The sequence below is a fragment of the Micropterus salmoides genome, unplaced genomic scaffold, assembly GCF_014851395.1.
Source record: "Micropterus salmoides isolate LMB-PRFRI ecotype aquatic unplaced genomic scaffold, ASM1485139v1 Ms_hic_scaffold_14, whole genome shotgun sequence".
NCBI lineage: Eukaryota > Metazoa > Chordata > Actinopteri > Centrarchiformes > Centrarchidae > Micropterus > Micropterus salmoides.
This window is the reverse complement of record NW_024040485.1, coordinates 30,925,032-30,938,240: the sequence shown is the minus strand read 5'-3', so window position 1 is coordinate 30,938,240 and position 13,209 is coordinate 30,925,032. Positions and strand designations below refer to the sequence as shown.

At 41.5% G+C, this 13,209-nt stretch overlaps 1 long non-coding RNA gene across 1 annotated transcript; it reads right to left on the bottom strand.

Annotated features, from left to right (window-relative positions):
* Positions 1-8,491: 8,491 nt before the first annotated feature.
* On the bottom strand, positions 8,492-12,629 carry LOC119902679. Its single transcript, XR_005444350.1, has 2 exons — positions 12,117-12,629; positions 8,492-9,336 (listed from the first exon to the last, which is right to left on the bottom strand). It is a non-coding gene; the product is annotated as an uncharacterized LOC119902679 (long non-coding RNA).
* Between the last annotated feature and the right edge of the window lie 580 nt (positions 12,630-13,209).

Genomic DNA, 13,209 nt, shown 5'->3' with positions numbered 1-13,209 from the left:
GAAACACTGTATTAGAAGCTTTTTATTCAACACTTGTGCATGTACACTTGTACAGTATCTCTCAAAAGTGAGTGCACTCCTCGCATTTTAGTAAATATTTGATTATATCTTTTCATGTGACAACACTGAAGAAATGGGAAAGAAAGTAGTGAGTGTACAGCTTGTATAACAGTGTAAATTTACTGTCCCCTCAAAATAACACATCACACAGCCGTTAATGTCTAAACCGCTGGCAACAAAAGTGAGTACACCACTAACTGGGCCCAATTAGCCATTTTCCCTCCCCGGTGTCATGTGACTCATTAGTGTTACAAGGTCTCAGGGGTGAATATGGAGCAGGTGTGTTAGATTTGGAGTTATCGCTCTCACACTCCCTCAAACTGGTCACTGGAAGCTCAACATGGCACCTCATGGCAAAGAACTCTCTGAGGGTCTGAAAAGAAGAATTGTTGCTCTACGTAAAGATGGCATAGGCCATAAGAAGATTGTCAAGACCCTGAAACTGAGCTGCAGCACGGTGGCCAAGACCATACAGCACTTCAACAGGACAGGTTCCACTCAGAACAGGCCTCGCCATGGTCGACCAAAGAAGTTGAGTGCACGTGCTTAGCGTCATATCCAGAGGTTGTCTTCGGGAAACAGACGTCTGAGTGCTGCCAGCATTGCTGCAGAGGTTGAAGGGGTGGGGGGTCAGCCTGTCAGTGCTCAAACCATACGCCGCACACTGCATCAAACCGGTCTGCATGGCTGTCGTCCCAGAAGGAAGCCTCTTCTAAAGATGATGCACAAGAAAGCCCGTAAACAGTTTGCTGAAGACCAGCAAGGACATGGATTACTGGAACCATGTCCTGTGGTCTGATGAGACCAAGATAAACTTAATTGGTTCAGATGGGGTCAAGTGTGTGTGGCGGCAACCAGGTGAGGAGCACAAAGACAAGTGTGTCTTACCTACAGTCTAGAATGGTGGAGGAGTGTCCTGGTCTGGGGCTGCATGAGTGCACTGGGGAGCTACAGTTCACTGAGGGAACCATGAATACCAACATGTACTGTGACATACTGAAGCACAGCATAATCCCCTCCCTTCAGAGACTGGGCCACAAGGCAGGATTTCAACATAATGACCCCAAACACACCTCCAAGACGACCACTGCCTTGCTGAAGAAGCTGAGGGTAACTGTGATGGACTGGCCGAGCATGTCTCCAGACCTGAACCCTAATGAGCATCTGTAGGGAATCCTCAAACGGAAGGTGGAGGAGCGCAAGGTCTCAGTGGAAATCTGTGAAGCTCTGATGAACTCCATGCCCAAGAGGGTCAAGGCAGTGCTGGAAAATAATGGTGGCAACACAAAATATTGACACTTTAGCCCCAATTTGGACATTTTCACTTAGGGGTGTACTCACTTTTGTCTCCAACGATTTAGACATTAATGGCTGTCTGATGTGTTATTTTGAGGGGACAGCAAATGTACACTGTTGTACAAGCTGCACACTCTCTACTTTACACTGGAGCAAAGTGTCGTTTCTTCAGTGTTGTCGCGTGAAAACATATAATCCAATATTTACAATAATCTGAGGGGTGTACTCACTTTTGAGAGATACTTTATCTGTTGAAATGTGAACCGAAGTTCATTTTTGCTTTGGATCCCATCTCATGGTCTCCTTATTAGGTTTTTCCTGTTATCATGTATTTATTTGTGTATTATTACTCTCAGTGTCAGATCAGTCTCCGAAGGTCGAGTGAGGAACCTAAATGTTGTGAATGAAAGATTTTCTTTCTGGTCGCCCACAGAGCGTCTCTGTCAGGGCAGCGATGTCTGATTTAAACACAGCTGATGAATTCATTAGCGTACACTGAGAGCAGTACAGGGTTTCTGTCTGTTCATGAGGATGACGCCGCCTCAGCTGGCCTTTTTCAGGAAACAGAGCCCTTTAGTGACGCAGAGTATTTGACACAAACTCTAGCAGCAATAATGTCGATAAAACAAAAGAAATTGTTATCTGTGCCGAGTCTGATTAGTTAATACAACTGGAGCTGCTGTATAAAAGCCAGCTTGTTTCAGTTCTCTAGGTTCTGGTCTGGACCGTCGACAGTGATGGATAATGTTACACACTCTGCATTTTAAACTCTAATATAAATTATTTATAATTTGCAGTTAGTGTGGATGTTTTATTTGGAAGATTTTTATGCTCCGAGCCTTTTTATTTAATTTATTTAAATTCTTTTTAATCATCTGTTTTATCCTATTATTTGTTGCTTATTGTCTTTAATCTCTGTTACTGGTTTTATTATTTCACCTCTATCGTTTTTATTTCTCCAGTTATTATTATCAGTTGCGTCACTGTGAAAGTTGCTCTACGAATCAAGTTTGATGTGATCTGATTATATTTTAATTATTAAATTTTAAGTGCAATCTGCATTTTAAAACAAAACGTCAAGATAATTCAGTTCAGGGGAATCCTGTTCTTCTCTCTGTTGCTCTCTCATGTCTGTCCGGTACAATTGAAGACACAGCCAGCAGCTGCTTAGCTTAGCTTAGCACAAAGACTGGAAACGGGGGGAAACTGCTAGCCCGGCTCTGCTTGAAGAAAACTAAACCCACCTAGCAGCCCCTTCTACGCTCTCTGATTAACACGCTATGTCTTCTTTGTTTATTCTGTACAAAACAAATGGTGCTAGTGATCTAGAGGCCCATGCGCATAAGAATAGCAAAACACAAAACTGCAGCTGAAGGAGAGAGTTTGTAAGGTAAAACTGTTAAAACTATAATTAAATTATTAATAATTTAATTTAAATAAATTATATGTGTGGACATGTTGCTACAGTGTTTGTATGTGCAAAATACTGCGTAGTGCTCTGCGTCCATCTTGGTTTTCTAACATAAATCAGAGCTGCTAGTGTGGCGGTGGACTGTTGTTGCTGTTGCTATATTTACTTGATATGTTGTCTTTTCAGGTTTTGGTGAACTATGGGGGACCACGCCTCTTTTCCTTTTACGTCCTGCCCTTTGGAAACATTCTTAGAAAGCATGGCATTTTCTACCACTTCTATGCTGACGACTCCCAAATCTATCTGCCCCTCAAAAGAAATAACAACAACTCCCTAATTTCTCTACTAGTTTTAAACTTGACAAACATCATCAAACATCACTTGAGATTTTATCTAAAATAAAAAAATTTATTATCTCATAATCATTTTGAGCTTGTGATTCTTGCTTTTGTCTCAACCCGTATGAACTACTGCAAAGAACTTTACATTGGCGTTAAGCAATCCTCTCTCCTACACCTACAGTTTGTCCAAAACTCGGCTGCTCGTCTTTTAACTGGAAACCGCAACACATTACACCTGTTCTGGCCTCCATTCACTGGCTCCCACTTCATTTTAGGATTGATTTTAAGTCTCTGTTTGTTTTTAAAGCCCTTCAAGGGCCAGATCCAGCCGATAGGTCTGATCAAGGTCATTAAGGTCAGCTGACCAGTTACTCAATGGATTGGATTGGATTTTAGAATTAATTCCAAGATCTTATTGTTTGTTTCTAAATCACTAAATGGGTTGGTACCTTGTTTTTTACAAGTCTACACCTTCTCAAGGTCACTATGGTCCACCTAAAACCAGGCTAAACTGCTCTTTTTCAGCAGTAGCCCCTAAACTTTGGAATGAGCCACCTCCACAGGTCAACCTGGCCACCTGAAAACTCACTTTTAGCCCTTTTCCACTACAGCTCGACTCGCCTCAAGTTTACTCACCTTCTTTGGTTTTCCATTGGGGAATAGTTGAACCTGCTAACTGGTGCTTTTTTTCATGTCACCTCCGTCGAGGTTCTAAGCGAGCTGAGGCGATACCAAAAGGTGACGTGAAAACACTGCAGACTACAGATTGGTCAGATGAATCATCATCACTGCTCAATTTCTGCTGGGGCCAGTCTTTTCTATTTCACAATATCTGCAATGGAAAACGGAGGACGGCAGGCCAAAAGCGAGTTGAGCTGGTACCAGCGATTTAAAAGTGAACTTTTATTCCCTGGCTTTTAATCCAGCATGAGAGCTCTGGGCTCTTCTGTTGTTGCTTTTCATTTCTTCCATTTGTTTGTGTGTTGTCTATGTTTTTATGTGTTTTATTCCTGGCTTTTAAAATGTGCTATTTAAATTAAAATGGACTGGGACAAGTTGTTGTATGAAAGTTCATGGATGTTTGAAAAGGGAAGTTAACGATATGTTAATTTAAATAAAAGCATTAAACCTTAATGGCAGGACTTGGACAAACATTTAAACATTTAGCTTCGGTGCTTTACATCTCGGACTCCTCTGTTGGTGTCTAATGATGATGTAATGAACGGGGCCGCCTCCAGAGGGCGCCAACAGAACTGCAGTCGTTTCCTTTTTTTTTGTTACTCACTGGTTCAACATGCATGTGTGGGTTAAAGCACAGTGTTACCATTCTGTGTAAAGTAACAGTGTAGGTTTGGCATTCCTGCTGTTTACCATGACACCCCCATCATCTGCTGTCTGTCCCCTCCCCACCCCCCCGGCCCACCCTGACCGACATCAAACACTCCTTTGATAAGGGATGGCCTTTGTGTGTGTGTGTGGAGGGTTTGAAGGCGTTTCCATACCATAGAAGTAAAGACCTTTTTTTTTTCTTCACCTCATAATTTATTCTGCTGTAAAATCTGAGGTGGATTCAGGTTAGAGAGCCACAGAGATTTTAATGTCATAACATAATCCCTGCAGGAGAATTTAAGACTATTTCATTCACACACACACAGGAAAAAGATGAATTTAGTGTTAAACTAAATTTTTTGATGGTTTGAGTGAATAATGTTGAGGTAAAGTTGGATGTGTCTTCATAAACAGGACACACAGGGACTTATTTTATTATTTTAGTCTAAATGTGATGCAGATGGACACAAAGGTGTGTTGACCTTTACCACTCCTGAATTTTCAGCCACATGTTTTAAGCTGTTTTAATAATTTACTTAACGGTTAAGGGCTGTTACTGTTTCGTGTCTTGGTGTGCGTGTTAGTGCTTGTGCAGTCGCACGTCGTTAAATGTAAACACTGCTCGTGAGCGTGAAGCTGCAGACAAAGACAGGCCTGCTTTTGTTCTGCCATGACAGAAAAGGCCTCTGCAGATCCTGAAATGGCGGCCGGAGAAGAAACAGGCTGAGCGGGAGGGAGGAGGGAAAGCCCGGAGCAGAGCCGGAGCTCAGGACGGATCTGGATTCTGATCTGGTTTCAGGTTTTTCACAGTGAAATAAGCTCATTTCTCATCCTGAGCGACACAGATATCCTGTTTTATACATGTGTGACGGCTGAAATGAGCCTGAACAGCTCAGAAAGTTTGGTTAAATTACAGCTGACTTTTACTGACAGCAGAAAAGGAAAATGAAAGTATCTCGCAGCTGAATCAGGCCACGATGATCCCACACTGAGTCAACACCTGATGTGTGCTAAAGGCCTGGGTGAAGTCATAGCGGCCCATTTTAATAACAGTAAACACTTTAATCTGTATCATCAGGCTGCATGTTGTGTGAAACGTTCTTTTAAAGGGAAAAACTGGATGTTTCTGAGTCTTTTTGTGAATATTTACAATCAATTCAACCTGTTTTATGAATTTTCAAGAATTCACTGTCAACATACGTTAAAAGCTGTTAAACTTGTTGAATCTTAGCAGTTTAAACTCTATTTTTTACATTAAAGCCCAACATATAACATGGGATACGATTTACTTTGATGCCCGCCAGGAAGTCAGAGGTCACTTGATCTTTTTTTTTAAGTCCTCTTCTTCTCTTTCTTGCTGAAAGTTAGATTTTCAGACTTTCAGCCTGTACAGTATAAAGCCACAGCCAGCAGCTGGTTAGCTTAGCTTAGCACAAAGACTGGAAACAGGGGGAAACTGTTAGCCTGGGTCCGTCCAAAGGTAAAACAATCCTCCTCTAAGGCTCACTAACATGTTCTATCAGTTTGTTTAATCCATACTACCTGTGGTGTTTGTGTCACCGTAAGGTTTCAATTTGGATACTTCTGTTAATACACTGTGTACTCTATGTACTTACCTGCGTAGAGCGTACATTTCAACAGGGTTGCGTTGTCTCAATTAAAAAGTCTCTGTTGTGCACATAGTTATGACGATCACAAGATTTGACCGCCTCTTCTTCTTCTTCTTTTTCCATTTGAATAACTACCAGCTTGTTTGCTCAATTGACTTAATTTAAAATGTATAAAATATGAATTAAAATTAACGTACTTCAACTTTTATGATCGAAGCCTCTGCAGTTTCCTCGGCCGCCATTTTCAAGTTTAAAGACACGTTGGTCGTCCCTCCCCCTCCACCACGAAGCCAAGATGGCGGTGAGAAGTGTCCTTTGTGATTTGTGATCCACCATCAGGGGACTCACAGTGCGCTGCATTGTGCTGTTCTTGTCAGTGTGAACGCACGTTTACAGTCAGAATAGTAAGTGTGAGTGTTGAAGGACGCAAACTGTGACACACTGTTAATTTACCTTTGAACTGTGTTAGCTTTGTTGCTCCTGTTTCCAGTCTTTATGCTAAGCTAAGCTAACTGGCTGCTTGCTGTAATCTTATATTGTTCAAACAAGCATGAGAGTGGTGTCAGTCTGAACATTTGACCTTCACCAAGAGAGTTAATAAGTTTTCTTTCCCTGTTCCTTTAATGCTGCTGCACAGTGTTACACTTTTAGAGTCTAATGCTGCAGCTTCTTATTGTCACAAGGAATAAAAAACACGCAGAGCTGTAAATGCAAATAGCTGTAGCCACTGTTGCTGCTGCTAAAGTAACGTGCAGAGAGGACGAGGCGGCCTCAGAGCAGCAGAGCAGCTCCTTTTAAAGTAAGGTGGTGTTTATTCACAACCTCTCTCTCTCTCTCTGATTGTTTCATTTAAAAAGCTGAAAAGATTTCAGAGGTAAACGTGTCCAGCATTTCACAAATGAAAAGCAAACACGAGAGATTTATCTGAACTAAACAGCTGTTTAGGGCCCCGAACAGGAAGTGACTGTAATCGTAAACTCACAGTGGTTTGCTGTGGTGGAAGTAGTACTCAGATCCTGTACTGAAGTAAAAAATATAGTATAAAGTATAAATACCGTAGTCTAACAATACCCCATTACAAGTAAACGCCCTCACTTCAACATGTTAGATGAGTAAAGTATTCTCAGTAAAAGTAATTTCACGTAAGCAGATCATGTTTTTTTATGTGAAAACTAAGTGTCAAAATAAATGTAGTGGAGTAAAAGTATTTGTAACAACAAAGTACATTTTAAGTACCATAAAATTGTACTTAAGTAAATGTACTGCATTATTGTTCGCACCAACCGGGATTTTTTTTTAAATCTTTGGTTTTGAGGATGTTTGAGAGACTTTTTGTCAGATATTTTGGGATTGACCCGAAGATTTAATCTGCGGACAGCCAGTTTGTGATCCGGGCTTTCTGCATCTGCGAGTTCTTGTATTTTCCGTATGAACGATGCAGAACGTGTGTCGTTTTGCCAGATTAATTTATCCTTGTAGGAATTAAATTTTCATTGCTGCTGCTCAAAGAGGAACATGTTGGAGTGGTGGTGTGGATAATAAAATGTTCTTTTAGGTCTCAGCATGCTTTCATTTTTGTCTAATGGCGTCTGAAGCCACCTTTCTGTGGTCGCAATCAAGGGGCCTTGGTGTGGAGCTGGAGAGAGGAGTTGGTTGTGTTGGAGTAAAGTCTTGCTCGCAGTTCATCTACGTACACAACAAACTCCTCTCCAACGTTTCCACCGACGCCTTCCTGCAGCAGCTCGCCACATCTGCAATAAACTGAAATACTGACAGTTAAAAAGTGTGATTTGTCACGAATAACTAGTTTTATAACAAAAACAACTCCGTGCTAATGACAGTCAAATAGTCTGGTTGATCGTTTAAGGCTCTCCGTTTCTTGGCTCCTGCTCATACGTTAGACCTTTGAAGTCCTGTGTCTAGGTTTGGAAATAAGGGGGACAGAGCTTTTGCCGTCGGGGCCCCGAGGCTCTGGAGCGAGCTGCCGGAAGAAGTAAGGCTCTCAGAATCATTGTCGGAACGCATCCTGATTTTATCTGAGCTGTTATCTTAAGGTTTTAATTTTAGTTGTATAAAGTTGCTATATTATTCTTACAGTCAATCGTGATTATGATTTCCATTTTTATTTGGTCCTCGTGTATTTTTTCTTCGGTGGTGTTTCATGTCCTAGTCTTCGCACTTTTGTCTGATAGTGCTGTTTACATTTTATTATTATAATAAATAATGCCACATGCTGTATATTTTTAATTAGTTTTACTAATAATTTGTTTTGGTTTTTTTGCAGAATCGTCTCCTGTCTGCAGACGTGCTCCAGCAACGCTTGGTTTACCCTGTGTGGAGCACACTGGGGCCTTTAGGGCCACAAAAGCCTCAGTTTAAGGAAATGAAAGCTGCTTGTGATCAACCTGCAACCGCAAACAAAAACCCCATGTCACATCTGTCCAGACGTTTCACAAAGTTTATTTAACATGTTTATCTGAAACCAACTTCACTCACAACAGAACCCAGGTCTGTTTGATCATAAAAACTGATTTCTGAACACTTTCTTTTGATACTTTTGCAGAACCAGGAGTTCTGACAGTGAGAGTCGTGTAGTTTTTGTTTTGCTTTACAGGAACGTGTTTACTTCATCTGCTGCAAGAAGGAAGTACTCAGAACTTTCACCTCAGTGAAAACTTTACTTCAGTGTAGGTATGATCAGAGAGATCGAGTAAAATGTCTGAATGGCTCTGTTGTTACTGTCAGAGGAAAACCTCTAATGTGCTACATTACACCATTGTTACTCGTAGCAGGAAAAGTTATATCTCCAATTATGGGAATTTCCCTTCTTACGAATTGAAAAAAGTAAGAGGAAAAGAAAAAAAAAATCTAAAGCAGACAAACAGATCAGACTGATAAGAAGAGAGAAAGATAGAAAAAGAAAGTAAAGATAATGTTAGTGGTTAATAATATTTAATATAAAAACCTGAATCTACAAACAACAACTTCAGCCGTCACATGAATGCAGAGCCACATTTAAAAGTGAGGCTCCGACAAACATGAAGAGACATGAGGACCCATCTATCACTGTCAGGTCGTCCTCACAGAGAGGGAAAAACACACACACACAAACACGCCCTCCTTCCTTCTAAAAATAAAGGACTCGCCCTCTGAGACTCCGGGGAAGCACAGTCACTCCCTGCTGGAGGCTTTTTGGTGGCTGGAGGTTTGAGCTGTTTCCCCTCAGACCATACATGGAGTCCTGACTGCAGGAGGAGGAGGAGGAGGAGATGATGAAGGGCGCGAAGTCCTGAGAAAAACACAAACATTAACACAACAGGAACACAGCAGCCACTGTACGTCCAACTGTCTCTGCTGAGTGAGTGAAAAACACATTTTCTTCAAACTGAAAAAGATTCTCTTTGATGAGACGAGGTTTGTTGATCGGATTTTTCATTTCTTCAGAGTTTTAAAACCCATCAGTGAGCCTCACTCCAGCCAAGGGTCACATGATCCTTCACACACTGCAGTTTATTCTGTCCCACATACACCGTCCTGCTGCCCCAAATACTCACTACAGCACCACATGTAGATTCATCCGCTGCTGGAAATATTCCCCAAGAAAAGCACTGTTCCCTCCTGTTCGAGCAACGTTTGTTAAAAATAGAAACTACATAATTGTGATGTGTTTTTAGGGACTTACGTCTCGGGAAAAACCAGTGGGCTCGGAGCTGAGAGCCACAGACAGGAAGTCAGGGAGATGGGCTAACAGTTGACTAGGTTAAATAGGGTTAAATAGGAGAAAAGTCAGAGTAATGAGTTGGTTAGGTTGGACGTGTGGGTAAGAAACTGGACTTTAACCCAGGAGGCCGGTGTTTGTTTCCCGTGTGAAACAAAAAGTCAACACTGAAGTTATGTAGATTACAAAAGTTGCGCAAGTAACGTTACTTAACTTACGTAAGTTAGCTGATGTACGTAATGTAGTTATTTTAACCCAGACCCTGATCTTTTCTTAAACCTAACCAAGTCCTTTTGGTGCCTAAACCGAACCAAATTGTGATGTTTTCACAACATTAACAGGTACTTTAACTTTAACTTTATTTATATTTGCATATTTATTGTTGCTAACTTAACTGCGGAGCGCATAACGCAGAAATACGACACACAAGGGGTCCCCAGGGCGTTCAAAAGTGACGCCAAGGGGTCTTGACCGAGCGTCTGTGCTGTGCTGTTTTACAACGTTAACTACGTGTTTTGTTTTGAAAGTCTAACCAGACATTGCTTATTTAGTCTTGCAAACTTGAGCGTGGAGCCCTACATGTGCAAAAACGATGCTAAAATGGTACCCAGATCATCAAACTGCCCTGGGATGAGAACGTGTTGGGAACTTTACCAAAAACATATATCACGTGTCGAATCCCCTCAAAAGAAGAGCTACCAAAAACCGACTGCTTGATTAGAAATCATTTGCAGACGTTCCTGTTCCCCAGGAGATGAATCTCAGATGAAGTTCAATACAAGGTTCTTACAGTTTTTCATTTATCAGTAGTTTTTATTTTGATTTCGTTTGGACTTTTTGTTTGCAGTTTCAATTTAAAGCATGTTTGCTAGTTTAGTTTTTATTAGTGTTAGTTTTAGTCCCAACTTTAGCCCCTTGATGCCAGGTGGGGGGCGTGGACTAAAAACTGGCACAGCTTAGAAATTGGAAGTTATTGATTTCATATCCACCAAAAATACCTGGCTTATGTCGGACCTATGAAATAAATTGACATAGACAAAAAGACATTTACTCTATAAATTTAGTTTATTTTAGTTAGTTTTGCAAACAGAAAGCACAGTTTCAGTCAGTTATTGTTTTTTTAAAGCCTTGTTTTTATTTTTATTTCAGTTAACAAGAATGTTTTTTCACACCTAGTTTACATAAACAATTGTAACCTCGGGCTCCTCTTTTCACCCTGTGTTGAAGGCTTCATTTTAGCTATGGAGTGAGACATCTCGTCTCTAAATGAGCTTTGTTGGGAGTTGCACATGCTCAGTTCCTAGTTAAGGACTACTAGCCAATCAGGAGCAGAGAAGGGCGGGTCAGCGTGAAGCCGGTAAACAGCTCGGGTTCAGCTGTACGTGTTGCCGACCAGCTTGGCAACATGGACTGGAGCGAGAGTTTCAGAGCGGTGAGTTATTAATCTGTATCCATAAAGTTTTAACTGAGCTCTGTCTCTACATCACAGGAACAACTTTATGTCCACTGACTGCCTGGAGGGTAGCTAGTGTTTGGAAGGGAGAGGAGAGCTGTGTGCTGCAGCTCGCTGTTTCTGAGGGCGTGTCGGAGTAGCCGCTTGGCGAGCGTTATATGAGGCGCGTTTAGCTTTCATCCCTGTGACGTCACAGGGATGAAAGGGAAGCGGCTGGACTACTAACGAGCTGTTTTCAGTTCAGAGCAGAGTTTTCTGTGGGAGATGGGAACCTTTGTGCTGGACTTTGGCCTTTTTCACTTTGCAAACCTGTTACATGCACAAAAAAGTGATATAACTCAGTAAAGGAGAGGGGAAAAGCCAAAAAGCAGAATACCACCTCTTTAACAGGGAATCTCTAGTATAGTTTTCCGCTGTCTGGGTCACGGTGCGTCCGTGCAGGGCCGAGTAGAGCTGAACGTTTTTCTCCTGCTGCTTTTACCAAGACTGTCGCTCAAACAATCTGGATTCACGGTGAAGATCGTGAATAAGAGGAAATCAATATCGTACAAGGTTTGACTGGTGTGAAAGATGGGAAATCCAAAAAAGCAAACAATGGAAGGTTAGATTTAGAATTATGGGTGAACAAATAGGTTTATCTAATTAATTGACCAGTTTTGTTGTCTTTTTTTCTAATGTTGCTTTTATGCTTTTGTGTAAAGCACTTTGAATTGCCTTGTTGCTGAAATGTGCTAATAAACGTGCCTTTGAAAATACCTTAAAAACTATTTAAGACTATTTAATCTCTTGAGCTCAGTTTGGGGAGCCTCTTGTTGGGAACCACTGTGCTGGAGATAAAAATAAAGGAATATCACCTTAAAGTTTAAATGTAAAGCTCAAATAGGAAAATTCTGTTTACCAGGAACATACAACAGCCCTCATGTCAGTCTGATGAGGGAACATGACGACTGGACATGACGGTGTGGTGTTTTCTCCGGCGCCATCTTCAGGACAATGTCTTTATCCTCTCATAGTGCTCTGCCTCACTGTTGTGTCTCGCTCCAAGTTACTCATTTCTAGTGAATTTCTTGTGAAAGGGTGAGGTGAGGTAAAATATGATCACACATTTCCAGCAGCAGCAGCAGCAGTAGCGTTTGGGCTGCGCTCAGGCTCTTTCCTGTTCAAGATAAAAACAAATATTTGCCGTTCGTTGGCTTTGGGGCGGAAATGTGAAGAATGAGGAAGTGCTGGTGTGTTTGTGCGGAGCGAGGCGGGCTGCAGGAGACGGCCCGCAGGCTCTGATACAAGTCGGCTGGCCGAGATCACTCTGCACACTTCCTGTTTTTCTCTCTGGCAGCTTCAATCCGAGAACAGAAATTTACAAATCCCCGCTGTGACGGCTGAATCAGAGCAGTGAGAGTGATGACGGACACGAGCAGACTGCTGATCTGATTACAGCAGCACACACATCACTACATGTTTATATGTTGTAGGAGAGAACTTTCACAAACAACACACTAGTCCGAAGCCCTGCTAGCGCCCCCTGCAGGCTGCAGTGCTCATCACAGCCACAAGATAAACATACAACATCCTGATCATTTATCCATTTACACTAGTGGAGCTAACATGAGTCTACAGGCATGCGAGCATCTGTGTGCAGCTGTACCGAACGATAACATCAGCACAGCAACATGCTCACAGCGGTGCTAACATGCCGATGTTTATTTATGTGTTTATTTAAAGGAGAGTGCACAGATAAAGCTTGTTAAACCTCGTCTGGCTCAGTAAAATTCAGTTGTAGCCCCGCCCAAAGACAAACACAGAAAAATGTTTGAACAAATATTTTAAAGTAGAACAGATTTAAAATAAAAAACAACAAAGTTTAGAAAAGTAGCACTAAAGGAAGAAATAAAAAAGGAACACTGTATTATATTTAGGTAAGATAGAGTTGTATATATATGGATATATGGATAAATACAAATACACACAATAACAATGTACAATATCAGTGT